This window comes from Scomber scombrus, chromosome 9 (genome assembly GCF_963691925.1).
Source record: "Scomber scombrus chromosome 9, fScoSco1.1, whole genome shotgun sequence".
Taxonomy (NCBI): domain Eukaryota; kingdom Metazoa; phylum Chordata; class Actinopteri; order Scombriformes; family Scombridae; genus Scomber; species Scomber scombrus.
In genome coordinates this window covers 7395762-7409373 of record NC_084978.1, presented here as the reverse complement: position 1 = coordinate 7409373, position 13612 = coordinate 7395762, and positions in this window count along the sequence as shown.

Sequence of the window (13612 nt, the reverse complement as noted above, 5' to 3'; positions counted from 1 at the left end):
AGATTTTTGACTTTGACTAAACCTATTAAAACAGCCTTCATCAGGTTGATGCCATTTATGATGCATGGATGTGTGCTACATATACACAGTGCATCATAAGTTTTGTTTGTCCTATGTGCAAATGCAGTTATTTGTGCTCTCATCATTACTTATTCATGTATGTATTTCTGTTTAGCCTTTTGTTTAGCCTAGTTTCTACTCGTATCAATTTCCCTTTTCTCTATTTACATTTCTAAACATCAAATTCTGCTCTGTGTGTATTATCATTTTGTTAAAAGTGTATGCCACTACACACTTTGTTCTTCTCATTTTGTTCTTTGCGCTCTTTATTTATTTTTTCCAACCTCATTTCATTTTCCTCAAATGTTTCAACAATGTAGGCTATTACTTATTCTAGTGATTTCATTTTTTTAATATTACATTTTGTAATGGTAGTCATGAGAGGTTGATTCACCTTAGTTTGTAAATTTAAAACTGAACTACTGTGACATACTTTGGCCTCCATTAAAACTTTAACACATTCAGTGAACTTACCTTTGGTACTTTTGGAGCAATTTAACTCTAAAGTGAAAGCTTTTACAGCAGTTTTCAGATCTTGTCAATGTGTGATGTCATCAGACACAGTGCCGAGCAGCCATGCTTTTTAGACCAGAAAAAAATATCGAAGCAAAATTTGAAGGTAAAGGCTAGTAGTCACTTCAGATGAGGCAACCAGTTACTGTTTTAGTAGCTTTGGAGGAATCCTTAAACACTCAAATATTAACACTACACAACACTTTCAACATACATCATACCAATATTTCTTTGAAGCTCAAGGAACTTCATCAGCTATGTTCCAGTTGAGCCTAAGAGGAAAGATAAATGACAACAGATATAAGTTGACTTAAAATATATGAAGGATTTACCATACAAACACACATTACATTCAATAATAACACAGTGCAGTATTTACTGGTTCAGTCAAGATATTTATTTATAAACAAAAAACTAAATATTTCGCTTCCAAAAGAAAGACTTTTGACTTTCAGTATCAAAGACAGAAAATCTTAAGTCCAGAGGAGGAAAGTACTAGTTCTAGGATTTCTTTATTTTAATATTTTTTCGAGGTTTACATCTGGTTCTTGCAATGACTGTATGAATAGTTTACCCGGTCATATGAAAACTTGTTAAAGTTCAGTAAATCTGAAACTTTTTTCTATTCAGCAGATAAATGTATAAACTGCACGATTCTGCACAGCAAAGTAACAATAAGGAAAACATACTTTTGAGTGAAGGTGGACTGTAAGGTGAGAGCGATATATTGAGAGATATTGTCACAGCTGAAGGAAATCAACACTGACTATCAGGAAACAGGATACAAACTGCAATCTCCAAGGTTAAAATCAGTCACTTTGTATGCCCATCTACATTCCTCCTGAGTTTTTTTTTGGTTTGTTTTTTGTATAGCTATCATAATGTCAAAGTCTTTCTGCTCCTGTTTGTGGATGAAGATAGTCACTATTTGCCACACGAGGTCACCTGTCAGGAAAATGCAAACACAGTTTCTCTTATGCATTTAAACAAGAATTTGATGCTGTTGTGTACTGATGAGGACAGTTTCCTTTTATAACACAACCAGAACCTGACCTGACCTGAGACAGATTCTCCTCACAATGTCTCCTTCTTCCAGGCTACCTGAACCTTGAACCTGGACAGCCTGATCCAATGACTTCCCCTTTCCATTCATACTTAACACCCATTACTACCCATCACTAAGCCCTTTCAACAACAAGTCCTCATAATTAAGTGACCAAATATGTTGTTTGACAAACTCCAAAAAGACACATGAGCATTTTATGATCTCTAACAGCAATAACCTACAGGACAACATCATTAGACTCTGCTTCCCAAATCACTGTTAAAAAATAATTATGTGTATATGATGACAATGCTATGCCTCAGGTTTAGGGACAGAAGCTTTCTTAAAGTTAAGTGACCTTCATCAACATTGCTACAATAATAACCACAACGTTAACATTATGGAATAATCACAGTTACAGTATTGTTTTTAAAAGCATGCTAACTCATGGTTGGAAATTTTACTTGCGATCAGTAACATGACATCAAATGACAGCGGTGTCTTGTGGCAAAGTCGACTGTTGGATTATACCATCTATCCACCCATTCAGTTCCAAATGGGGAAAGTGGTCAACATGTAGATATCGTTTAAATTCTTTTTTTCTTTTTTTTTGGGGGGGGGGGGGCTTTTCTGTTTGTTATTTAACAGTATTTGGCTTAGAGGCCAACAGGAAAGAGGGAGAGAGAGGGGAATGACCAGCAGCAAAGGTCCCTTGCCGGAACCACACAAGGGACGCTGCCTTTACAACATGTAGACATTGTTCCCACTGCATCACTGTTCCATGTCAAAATTACTACGACCGCAAGATAGTTTATGTCACTCAAACATAACTACAGGTCATTTTTGGGTGACTGAAATTAAGGGGTTACCTATTGTGTCATTTTTCTTGGGAGGACTGACTCCTTTCTAACTACTTTTGTTGTTATTCACCCTGTTTAGTTCATAGAAGAAAAAAAAGAAACCTCTGAGCTGTCCACATTGTTTCATCATAAACTAATTACTCACAAAAGATGTTGCCAAAATTAAATGAGAACAAGAACTTTGTTGATTACCTCATGAATACTTTTTTTCATGTACACCCTGAAAAATAGACACAGGAGTCATTCCAAATGAGCTCAAATATGCAGCATGCAGGCTCACATCACCATAATCAAACATGATGTACATGCTGACGCTCATTCAGCACATATGCCAAATGTGCTGTTGCTCCAGCAAAATGGAGTTATAGCATGATTCATTAAGGCAAATAAGAAGGAGCTCTCCCTTGACATTCTCCCTGTGAATCCGGAGATTATGTTACCACATCTGTGCTTATAAACAACCCGTGTGTATATGTCACATGGGTGCTGCTGAGATGGTTGTAATTCATCATGTGGACAATTAATGCCATGCATGTTAAATAAGGGAGAGGGGGAAGGAATTGTCTCCTTGGGTCTTTGGGTGAAATAGCATGTTGTAGTATTCAGACTAGTGTGTGTGTGTGTGTGTGTGTGTGTGTGTGTGTGTGTGTGTGTGTGTGTGTGTGTGTGTGTGTGTGTGTGTGTGTGTTTCTAAGTTGGTATGTGTGGTACTGTATGTGTGTGCCCAGGCTGTTATGGTGGAGAATACAGTAGTTTGTGGGTGTGTGGTGTGTAGACCCAGTAGAGTGGTAGAAAGTGCACTTCAGAGTGTGTGTTTTTTGTGTGTGTATGTGTGTGTGTCGGGCTTGCGTTTTTTTGTGAGTGCATTTACACAAAAGAATGGCACAGAGAGTAATTAGTGTATGTGCCTGCGTGTGTTTCTGTGTGGTGCAGACTGTAATAGATTGTGACATGTTCTATGGGGAGCGTCAGCAGGAGCGCGCTCACACAGACGTGATATGTGACCAGTTTCGCATTCCATTATCCATTAAACTGTGCGCTGCCGTGCACGGCTCCAGATTGCGATGTCAACTCTGTACATTCACTGCAACTGCTGCATTACGACTAAGCATATGGCTCCCACTCGCAACTCTCTGGGCCTCTGCTTGAACAGAGTGACATTAGTTTGGATCCACCCTCCCAAGCAGAGGCTTTTCATTTGACCTCGGTGAATTAATGCAGCAGTTGTGCTGAAACATCAACCCAGCATGTACTCTCAGAGAGCTAAAAAGAAAAAAAGCAGGTGTTAGGAAACAACAAACAGGGGTTAAACTATGACAGTAAAATGTGTGAAGATTTTGAAGGGAAATACTCACTGAATTGGTGCAGAAACAAAAAATGCTGTATAGTGTCTGGTTCTAAAATATGCGGGTTTGATTGAGCTTTGGATATGGTGCCATTTGTCATTCAAAAAAGAAAATGGAGGATGTCACCTTTTTGTGAAATGTATGCAGCATTATCATTCAATTCAAAGAGACTGATGCTTTGTCCCAGTCGGTGTCCTGTCTGTGTTGTTTTGATGCACACTACACTTGAAAAATAGATTTAACTTTTACCAAAATGCAATTGAAGTGCTCATTCCTGGTGGAATACTTTGTAAAAAGAACAATAAGAAATTCCAAAGTTCACCTTTTGCTGTTAGAAAAAACTGCTGTGCCATTTTTTTGGTATCTGATGAGCCTTCAATTTCATGGATTTATTTTCTCTAAAATGATTTCTAGACAATTACATTTCATCAACACACAATTGCAGCACTCTGTATTGTTGTTTCTGTTTGCTTTTTGGTTAGAATAGCCAGCAAACAATTAAGCAAAATAAATAAATAAATAAATAAAAATAGAGATAACTTATAATGAATGTTAGAAAGTTACAGCCTATGAAGGTTCTCACCAAAATGCATTTTGTGTATCCCAAGTCCAATCAAGTCCATTTTCCTTTATATTTGCCTAAATGGGCTTTATAATCTGTACAGTATGCAATATTCTCTGACCCACCAGATGGTTTGTCACACAGAATCATCTGAGAAGCTGTCCTGAAAACTGTTTAGAAAAGGGCAAGCACTTTCAAAAAATACTTGGCAGGTGATTGGATGAACCATCTGTTTATGACGGTCTATCACTGTCCTAGGCAGTTGGATTTGCAGTGCTGAATGCTCCAAATCGCTGATAGTTTGAACACAAGTGCATAACTTGAAGCCTGACAAGAAAGATTCTCACTTGATTTTGTGATGTTGTGATGTTATGTTCTGATCTTTTGAAATGCATGGTAAACATCCTCTATCCTAGACTCATTATTCAATTAAGGAAAACCTCCCCCCAAATCCCTTTTAACATGTAAAAATGTAAAACACCTCAGGAAGAGCAACAGAGGTGGGATCCCTCTTCCAGGTTGGACAGACATGCAGTAGATGTTGTGTATACAGAACAGATCAAGATAGCAAAATTGCAGGATGGAAAATCAGGATCACAGAATTAAAGACAAAATAATGGTATATATGATGGATATATCACATGAATACATTTCCTTCCCCATAAAAGATTTACAGAGCTAGTTTTAACAATAGTTTAAATCCTGCATTGTTTACATCCAAAAACAAATACAAAAAACACAGACATTAAATGTGATAAACATGGACACAGCATGCAGTATAAGAATAAGACAAACTCGTTCACTTTAACAATGAAAGCTGACATTCAAAAATAATGAAAATAACAACATCAACAATAATAATGCATTTTATTTATATAGCACTTTTCAAAAACAAGTTACAAAGTGCTTTAAAATCGTCTGTAGACTTTATTTTATGGAGTCCTCCAATGGTTCTCTAAAAATACATTCAGTTTTCTGTTTTGTATGGTAGCTGATGTGCTTCAGTCCTCCTGAATGCTTTCGGCAGACCCCACTCATGACTGTTTGGCTCTAGTCATTCATGCACAGAGTGATACTTTGAAAATAAGTGAAAGTCTTTGCAGAGCAACCCCTAATGGAACACCCCACCAGTATATTCATAGGGCATCATTCATGACAGTTTAAGTGGAAGCTTAAAGTCCCTAGTTGGAGGTCAGAGTCCAGACACTATCAGAACCCAAAAAAAACCCTCCACCATACCCTCCACCACTCAGGTTCAGGGCAACATCGACTTTTGTTCATGGCCAGTGTTTGTTACACTCAAATGATTTCATCCTGCCAAAGGCATCAGTCCAGACTTCATGCAAAAGTGTCTCTTTGTTCAACAGACTGAATACTAAATATCTATTCAACTTAAGACAAAAGTACTATAAAGGGAAATATGCAGACAGACACATGCTGCTTTGTAATTAAGATGATTATTGTTGCATATTTTATGACTTTGGACATCCTTATGAATTCAGAAACATTTGAAAATGATTCCTCAACATGTTTTAACACACAATGCATACGACATATAACTTAGGGGAGATTTATATAAGACTACACTTGTTTGACTTATATTATTTTCATGTCTGTTCTGGCCATTGTTATGAAATAATTATTCCTGATTGGTAATAATAGTTTTCATAATACATAAACATGAACTGCAAATATCAAATACCAAAATACTTATATCACCAATGAGTTAACAATAACTGCAGTCATAGCCAAACATACTATGTCTTATACCTGAGGGGGAAAAAACAAAAAAGCAAGTGGAATATGGATTAAAAATACAAATACAATGAAATCGTTTTGGCATCACCTGTGTTAATGGTGACCATCTGTCAGCAAAGCTAGCTGTTTTCAACTGTAATCTTGTTGCGAAAGATGGAGTGTTAAAATGCTGCAAATCAATCAAATTCCCCCATGTTTCTTTGATATCCATACTATTATCATGAGATTCATGTTGTATTCCCTATTTGTCTCTTCCTTTGTAAATTACATTAAGTATTTAATGTTAATTAAGTATTCTCCCATTCCCTATATTTCTGAATGTAATGTCTTATTTGTAAAAATGTATAAAAGTAGTTGGCTGGTAGATTACATTCCTGTGTAAATTGTTCAAATGATTTCATGGTTTGTCCATTGAACACTTGTGTGATATATATTATCCCTTTGTTTGTCCATTTGTTATATCCTGTGTCCATAATAGATGGTAAAAAATCTTGGTTTGTAATATTTTTCCATTTCTTTCATATGACTGAACTGGACTCCATCCAGTTGTTACTACTCCCAAATTCCCTCTGTGTTGTTTCACTCAAGGATTGAAGTGATTCAAATGTACCTTTTGACATGAATTTTGCTCCATTGCTGCCCACACCACATCTGTCTCTTTAGTTATTCACATAATTACAGCTCTAAGTTGTGCTGCCCAATAGTAGTTTTTTTTAAATTCAGTCAATTCAACCCTGCCTTCTCTTTCAGGCAACAAAGCGTTTTATATTTAATTTTAGCTTATTTTGCCAAAGGAATTTTGATATGATTGTGTCTAATATTTTAAAAGTATAATAAGAAAACACAATAGGCAATAGCTGGAACAAAAACAACAATCTTAGTGATGTACTCATTCTTACTGTTTCTATTTTTCCCATCAGAGTCAAAAGTAAAAATCTCCCATTTAGAAAAATCCTTCTTTATCTTCTTTATTTCAGTAATATATTTCCCATAGTTCGCTTCAAATAGCTGTGATGTGATAGGAGTAATAATAATACTGATGTATTTAAACCCTTTATTGGTCAATTTAAAATGAAACTTTCTCTGTAGTTCTCCTGGACATTTGCCTGGGAGCAGATTGTTCTCGGAGTGTTTAAAAGGGCTAGTATAGATGAAGATCATTCATTTAATCATTCACTTATGTATATTAATATATCATCCGCGAATAAATATATTTTATGTTCCTGTGCTCCAGCCCCCAGCCCCCAGCCTTTCCTTATTCCTGTTACATCTTTATTTTGCCTTATTGACTCAGCTAACAGTTCGATACTGTTAACAGACTCAGACAATATCCTTGTCTGACTTTTCTTTTGAGGTAAAAAAAAGTTGTGTATGTATTTTTTTTTGTTTAATACACCTTTTCCAACTAGTCTAGACCCCCAAAAGCACCAATGTATGGTATAAGAAGCTCAATTTCTTCCATTCAAATGCCGTTTGTACATCTAAACTGAGTGTCACGGTAGGCTGGGAATAATTTCAATCATGGGAATCATGATATAAGATTTAATGTTCTAATATTGTCATCACCTTGTTTACCAGAAATGAAACCTGTTTGATCTGGTTTGATTAATTTGATCATACAAACAGTATCTGCATTCCCTGTGCCAATTTGTTTTAAATATATATTTCAAAGGTATTACAGAACAAGCTTACATGTCTATATCCCTATTGAATCTTTGCCCTCTTTACCTAAGATCATGGCTTCTGACCAAGTTTTTGGTGGGTTATCTGATGATAGACTATAGTTGAAGACTCAAGATAATACTGGTATGATCTCTTTTGCAAAACATTTATAAAACTCTCCCAGGATCGCATCCATAACCAGAGTTTTTATAGTATCACATATTTCCTGTAATGATATTGGCTGTTTCATTTCAGATGCCTCCTCTGCCGATAATGATGGTTAATGCAATCTTCTAAGGAATGCCTGTGTTTTTCATTCTATGAAATTAGATTCTGAATCGTTATGTAGACTTTTATAATATTCCGTGAAAGCTTCCGATATCCCTGTTGGTTTTATGATAATTCATTTGGAATTAGGATGTCTTTTTTTTTTTTTTTTTTTTAAAGTATCCTATTTCTTTGAGCCTAAGTTGAGAGCCCAAGTTTGAATGCTAGTAAACGACTTACCCATCTCATAATATGTTAGACTTGTAGAATGTAGAGCTCCTCCTGCATTAAAAGTTCATCAAATCTCAAGTCTGATTTTTTTCTGTTCAATGAGTGTGGAGTTGCCTGATCTTCTTTTATGCTCTAACTCCAGTTCTTTATTTTTTCACTCTCTAACACTCTTTGCTGTTCTAGATGAGCTTTTCTCATCCTGGATGTTATTGCTATAATTTTCCCTCTTGTAACTGCTTCCCCCCCATCCCATAAAATTGATGGTGACACCTCGCCATTGTCATTTGTTTGAACGTATTAATTTCAATTTAGTTTTAGTTCCTTTACTACCCTCTCATCTGATAGGATTGATACATCAAGTCTCCAGTATTTAAAGAAAGATTATTTATCTATGGCTACAGTTACTGTAATAGGCACATGATCACTTATAATTATGTTCTCTCTACCACAGTTCAAGACATTGTGATATTAATGGACTTTGTTTCCATTAATATCATCTTCTTGCCATTACTGGTAATTACATTAGCTATGTTTTTAAAGAATGTCTCTTTCTCCTCATTTGGGGTGTAGATATTTATTACAGATGTAGTCATATTTCCTATGGAGCCAACAACCATTACATACATTCCCATATTATCTTTTATCGCTTTCTCTGCAGAGAATGGGAAAGATGTATTAATTAATATGGCTATACCCCCTTTCTTGCCATATGGGGCATGAAATGCTTGGTTTACCCAGCCCATAATCAGTTTTTTATATAAACGATCAACCAAATGTGTTTCTTGCATTAAAGCAATTGAACATTGCAGTTTCTTCTGTTGGTTCAGTATCTTACTTTTTCTTGATTTAAACCATGGATATATTAACCTATTCATATTCATTTAAGCTGTAACCCACCAGCTTTGCACCTCATATAACCAAACGACTGTGCAAAACAATAAACATCTCCTTCAGAACTAATATACAATAAAGAGGAGAATATGACTCCCAAAAGTCCCATGACCAGAGAGATGTGGCAAATTCATTCTGGGGATATAGCACTATATGCACCTGCTACTTTCCAGCTGTAAAGTTGTGACTTATTCCAACTGAGCAATGGTTTTGCTCTGTATAACCAACATTTCAGTTTACATATGTAGTATAGTACCATTAATCAGCTCTGTTTATACTCAGTATGCATATTTATGTTTAGTTGTCTTTTCTGTAGTCCTTACTTTAATGATCATGTTGATGAGTTCACTAAATGAGGGCCTGTGAGTCCACCTCTTTGATGCATGGCTGCCTCCTCTTCTCCCTCCGTCACTGTGGTCTAGCTGCCTTCAACATAGGTTGAGCCTCCATTAGTGTAGTAAACCTCTTTGTCCCTGATGCCAGAAACACTTTCAGCTGTGCAGGATATGGGGAATGTACCTTCAGGTTAATCTTCTTTAGTTTAATCTACTTCCTGCACTTTCCATTTCCATTTTCCTCTTTTTTTGTATCTCAGTCATGTATTCTTGATTGCAGTAGATGCACCATCCCTCATCTTTGTTTCTATGTTTACTATATTACAGGATCTATCACCTGATTGTCTAGATGGCAGACAATGTGTTCTCTTTCGGCTTGGTGATCAGGAAAGTGGAGTGCTCTTTTGATGTGGATATCCATGTCATCTGGAAATTGCATTGATAAATGAACAAAATCAGTCACAAATGCAATGGTGTCATTTATCTTAGAGCCCTCCGGGAAGCCGTATATCCGTATATTGTTATGTCTCAATCTTGATTCCAAGTCATCACACTTTGCAGATAATTTTGCCTCCTGGTGAAGTAGAAAGGCAACCAATCTTTCCAGTATGGCTGTCCTGTCTTGCGTATCTCTGAGCCTTTCTTCCATATTTTTTATATATTACTGAGTCCTTTCCCCACTGGCATCTTCCCCAGCATCATTCACTTTCCTGTTATCTGTACATCAATTATTTGCATTATCCTTCTTAGTTGGCCTCCCTTTTTTCTCCATCCTTTTGTGTTAACTTTCTTGGTGAGGTTTTTTGTGAGTTTGACTTGCTTTCTTCCGTTAATGTTGTTTTAAAGAGCCAGCTTTAATTGGTTTTTGTAAGAGCTAATTTTTCACCCTGTCTCCTACCACATGGTGCATCAGGATGTCCTTGATGTGCTTCTTAGCTGAGCATTGTTTCCCCAAGGATATTGAATAAAATCTGACTCAGCAGGATGAAAAACATGAAACACTTCTTTGACACAGAGAGACCTGGTCCAGATTTAACAAGTCTAGGAATGAGATCATGTACTGGAAGAAAACTCAAAACTTAGAAAAACACACATATTGGCTACTGTGCTGTTTTATATTCTGGAAACATTTTTTGATTTTGCAAGTGTAAAATAGCCAACACCAGCAAAGAAAGCCTCAGGTGTATGTGGAGTTTTGATTTGTTCTTTTCTTTTATAGGAGCAGCAGCAATTACATCTCAAAATGTAACCACTGAGCACATCACTATCTTTCTGCACACGAGTTTACTCCAACTGGATCTTTAAAACTGTTTATAGAACTGGTAAGACTAAGTAAGGACAAATCCTGTTGCCTTGACTCTGGTCTATGTGTAACAACTTCACTGTTGTAGTTAGGTGTTAGTTTTTGACTGCTGTGCAGCTAAACTTTGATGGTCATGCTGTAAATTGTGTGTTTTTTTGTCACTGAAAAATACTTGTTAACGCGCTCCACTCACCTTGATGCAATGTGAAAAAAAATAAACAGATACAGAACAAACAAAATACAGCCTTCAGATTCTGTCTTGAATGCAACACACAGCAAAAAGATAAGGTACTGTAGCAGTGAAGAAAACAAGCATGTCAACCGGGTCACTCCTGGGTTGGGTTTGGAATCTCAGTAGCTTAAAGTAATAGACTTAGCTACAGACATTTCACTGCATATGTGCTAAATCAACCTCAAAGATCCCTTTAACACTTGGCGTACCCATGTGTCCCTAGTGAATGGATTGTGTTTGGCTGGAGCGTACAGTAGGCTGTATATAAAGCATACACATGACTCATAAAATCCCCAAGTAAATGCACCCAAGACACCATACAAACAACGATAGAGAGAGGTCATAATATTTTATGGCATTAGTTAATAACAAAGTGTAAATGCAGTAAGTCTATAAAACCAACCTATAGAGCAAAAAGATAAAATTGAAAATAAATATGGATCCTTAAATAAGTCAAAAAAAGGTGGCAGGCTGTCTAGTTGTTGTTGCAAACTTGTCAAAAAATAGGATGATTGTCAGGATGATTGTGGATAGTGAAACGAAGCAAGTTGTTAAGAAAGGAAGATTTATTTCACACTGAAGGTAGTTTTTTAATGTTAGGGGTAAATGTCATCCAGACAACTCATACTGCAGCAAGATGCAATCTAGATACTGGATGCATAGTAATGTCATGCGTAAAGGGAGCCGGAGAAGACAGGGGAGGAGGTAAATGGAGGTTCGGGGAAGTGAAGAAGCAGATTTGGATCAGTACCAAGCTTTGACAGGAAGGGAGAGGGATAAAAGTCTTCTTTGAGATGGACTCCCAGCTACAAATTCGCAGCTACAATGTATGCCTTAGAAGCTCTGTACAAAGAAGAAACCAACAAGACAGAAGGAAATCCCATATACAGACCAACCCTGATAATATGGATTGAAAATATACTTCGATCAGAGGGCTTTTATAATTGTACCGATGTTAAATTGAAGCAGGATTTACACCCCCACAGCATAAGGCAACATGATCACCGTGTTAAGAGGGGAACTACGCATGTAACAACACAAACACATTCATGTAAACAGACACATATAAACAGAGTTATACAATTCCGTCTGATGCCAAAAATCTCCAACAGAGATAAGAAGGAGGCATGTTTGAAATTGATTCTGCTGTGTAGTACATTTGACATGCTTTAATTATACCCCTCACAGCAAGGGCAGAGACCAGATTATCTTCAGTTGTAACCAACTGTAGCGTTTTTGGGTCATACTGCATTTAAGGCCTTTGTGGATGTCCCTTTTAGACTCTTTTTAAAATGTGAGTTTTAATATCAATATATATTTGAGATTTGATTATCTCCATGACCCTATGACCTGATTTTCAGCACACAGTGGAATATATCTGGATGTGTTACGTGGCTAATGAACAATCCAATCACAGCCTCATCCTTACATCTATGATTTATATGCACGCCTGCATTCTGTCCATATTGTGATCAGATCTCATTATGCAAAGCAAGTGAACATGGCAGCTCTTGCTCCAAAGCCTGGACTTACTTTTGCTTTTGCTGCAGAGGGGAGTCATCTTTCATAGCAAATGACTCTGTGGTGAAAAGCAGCAGAAGTAATGATGAGGCCGGTCCAGTTTGGATTTGCTTACTGTTGGCCAGTGAGCGAGCGGAGGCCATGTTAATGTTGTTTCTAGATGCACTGATGACATTTAAACCTGTGATGAAGATGTTTATACGTCGGATGACATTTCCATCGGCTGTTATAGTCCTTCAAGCCATAGTGATGTTTCTATCATCAGTGATGATATTTCTTCATGCAGTGATGACTTTTAAACACAAATTTGACACTATGTCATTTGTAGTTACATCAGTACTGATTTATCATGAGGTAATGATGTTTCTCTCCAATGTTTCGGTCCTACTACGCTCTCAAAAATGCAGACTTGCTCTTTGAAATACAGCTTTTTGGCTGTTTCTAGTCATGGGCAGATTAATTTCATAGGGATCCCTGGGCAAAAATTAGCTGCTGGGCCCCTATTAATCACCCATTCCCCTTCCTCTATGTGCTGTGTGTTACAGATTTTCTGTTCCAGAATATCACCTGTCCCAGACTGGTGATTTCCTATACTTTTTTTACTGTCACCAAATCTCATGTGAAGAGCCAAACCGACAATAACACGATTCTACTTACGAGTGTATCCAAAGCCTGGTACATCTTATTCCGTGCCGTAGACTTCCTTTGTTGTCTAAAAACGCATCAATAAGACCCACCATCGCTCTGGGTAACATGTTCCTTCACCCCAAAGATTATAGTCACTTTAGTTGTTTGAGAAACAGCTCCAAAGACTAAATAACAGCAATCACATTTTTCAGTATCCTGGCAGTAGGTCTGTGTAGGGAAGATGCCACTGAGTCTGTTCTTGAGCATGGTTTCATTTACAGTACTTTGCTTTGTTTGTTGTGCTACATACCACAACTTGACTTTGTACTACATTGTACATTGTAAATAATGCCCAGTCAGCCCTCCAGCGAACATGAGAGGAGGAAAAAGTAATTCTGC